Below are 2,966 nucleotides of genomic sequence, written 5' to 3'. Positions count from 1 at the left end.
GACCACTAATGACTGACACTGACCATCGAGCTGCTGCCATAGGTACAACTCTTGTAACCCCCATTCGCTATCTCTCTTTCACTCATACTTGCCTACTTTTGAAAAGCAAAATGAGGGAGATTTTAGATGCTAGCAAAATGCACCGAGCGCAGCGTCGCGCACCATTGAAGGGGTGTGTCATATTTCAACCAAAGGGCGTGTCTAGTGACACATATGGGCGTATCTATTTCCACCCAGGGGTGTGTCCTGCAGTGGCTGGTGAAAAAAAATATGAAGAGCCGCATACCACCAGAGCAAGTTTGTATATGGGCAACCTACGAACAGAAGCTGTACAATTGAAACCAGCGATCATGTGTGGTTGCAATGTGTTCAATGGTCATGAAATATTTTCATATAAATAAGTTCATGTTTTCAGTCAGGCTGAAAAATTATAATAGAAAAGCATATGGGCACAGAAAGACATAGCAGCATACCTCCCTAGATTGGCGTAATAGAAGTTGAAATCTGCCGCGCCGAAGGCGCGTCCAACTTGAAAATGGGTGTGGCTCAGATGAAAGGAGCGTGGTCTAAGGACAGGTCCGGGGCCTAGCACCACAACCCTGTTTTGTCACTTTAGGGGCTTTCCCAGCGCTCCCTAAGCAGCCCCTGGCTTTCTCCCTGCACTGGAGATGCAATGAACATGTGCAAGGCATCTCTTCAGCGATCACGGTTGCTTGGTAGGGCAGCTGAGATCTTCAGCTCCCCCAACTGCCCCCAGCCCGCTGGACACTGCCACACACAGGAGGAACAGCAGGACAGTCTCCAATTAGTGGGACTGCCCCACAGTAATTAGGACAGTTGGGAGGCATGTAGCATTATTACTACATATTTATTAGCCCAGGACACAGAGGGGGTGAAGCTCTTGACACAACCTGACCCACCATACACTGAGAAGTTGTGTAAATATGGCCGCCAGGGCTTAGAAGGGAGGGACTGTCAGCGCAGCTAGGGAGACTGCAGGCAGGGCTGCCATCAGAAATTGTGGGGCCCGGGACAGACACAATAGGCAGGGCCCCCGGCTCCCCACCAGAATACTCATTAAATATTATACCACGTGCTTTAATGCCTATGACACAGTATGCTACATGCTGTAAATGCCAATTACACATTATGCCACACACCGTAATGCACATTACATATTATGCCACACGCTGTAATGCCTATTACACATTATGTCACATGCTGTAAAGCCCATTACACATTAAGCCCCACACTGTACACCTCGGCAACCTACAGAATATCATCCTGCATGTTGGATAAACACATGGGTACAAGGGGTGTACAAGGGGTGAAGTGACAGAGGGTGAGATGAAGGGGTGAGGTGGAGGGGCGAGATATGTTTAGGTTATGGGGGTGAGGTGATGGGTGGAGTGACAAGCTGAGGTAATGGGGCGAGGGGGTGAGGTGACATAAAGGGGGAGGAGGGGAGGTGATGGTGGACGAGAGGGGTTAAGGTGACATGGAGGGAGGAGGTAAGGAGACAAATCAGCAGAAAGTGAGACCCCAGATTTTTCTTTTTAAGTGTGCATTTAAATTAAAAAAACACAGCAGGATCTCTGCACATATCCATAATTAACTGGAAGTCAATTGTACACAGTGTTCTGTTGCAAAACACCATATCAATGCCAGTATTGTAGCATTGTTTAAAATATCGCCCAGCCTGTACACTACAAATGATACACGCTCCTGCTGGTTTTTTACCGACCACCCGTTGTCATCAGTACACGCAGCTCAATTGACAAGTCATCAATGAATACATGGACATAGCGGAAAACCGATGACATTCGTCAATGATATAGTTCAGTGCATATGCACTACATGGTTGGCCCATTGGCTTATTACAATGGGCAGCTAACATGGAAGAGAGATTGAAGATTTATGAGGACAGTTGAACTAAATATCCTAGGGGCTTAGTGCCAAGGAGGCTGCCTTTAAATTTCTTAACAGGAGAGAAACAGAGTGTGTCTGGATAAATATCTGAGAATGAATTTTAGCAAAGGATGCCCTCCTGTTTTCAACACTTTACGATCTTTGTACCATGACAAAGAGAAGGTGGAGATTATTGAAGACCTTGATACATCTTTAAAAAGTTGCCGGCTATTTAACATCAATGACGATGGTAAAGAGCCACCAACTACTTTGTTATGGGTTCAGTACTACTTGGCGCTATACTATGACAATATTGGCCAGCCATCTATAGCTCTGGAATATATAAATGCAGCCATTGACAGCACACCAACTCTGATCGAGTTTTTCCTTGTTAAGGCCAAGATTTACAAGCATGCTGGTAACATCAAATAAGCTGCTCAGTGGATGGATGAAGCACAGGCTCTGGACATGGCAGATAGATTTATCAACTCAAAATGTGCAAAGTACATGTTAAACGCAAACATGATTAAGGAGGCAGAAGAAATGTGCTCAAAGTTTACAAGGAAAGGCAGTGGAGAACCTGGATGAAAAGCAGTGCATGTGGTTCCAGACTGAGTGTGCCCAGGCATATAGGTCCATGAACAAGTTTGGGGAAGCACTTAAGAAATGCCATGAAAATGAAAGACATTTTGTGGAGACCATTGATGATCAGTTTGACTTCCACACCTATTGTATGAGGAAAATTACACTCAGGTCATATGTGGACTTGTTAAAGCTAGAAGATGTGCAGAGACAACATCTGTTTTACTTCAAAGCTGCACTGATTGCTATAGAAATTTATCTGAAGCTCCACGACAACCCTTTAACGGATGAGAATAAAGAGCATGAACCAGACACTGCCAATATGTCTGACGAAGAGCTGAAAAAGCTCCGTAATAAGCAGAGGAGAGCACAGAAGAAAGCGCAGCTAGAGGAGAAGAAGAATGCAGAGAAGGAGAAGCAGCAGCGGAACCAGAAGAAGAAAAGGAGGATGATGACGAAGAAATTGGTGGCACCAA

General features: G+C 45.3%; 1 pseudogene; it reads left to right on the top strand.

Annotated features, from left to right (window-relative positions):
- The first annotated feature begins 1,895 nt into the window (after positions 1-1,895).
- LOC146042352 (N-alpha-acetyltransferase 15, NatA auxiliary subunit pseudogene) overlaps positions 1,896-2,966 on the top strand; it is a 1,778-nt pseudogene continuing 707 nt past the window's right edge.

This window comes from Crinia signifera, chromosome 19, assembly GCF_055691185.1.
Source record: "Crinia signifera chromosome 19, ASM5569118v1, whole genome shotgun sequence".
NCBI lineage: Eukaryota > Metazoa > Chordata > Amphibia > Anura > Myobatrachidae > Crinia > Crinia signifera.
This window is presented reverse-complemented; position numbering and strand designations above follow the sequence as displayed.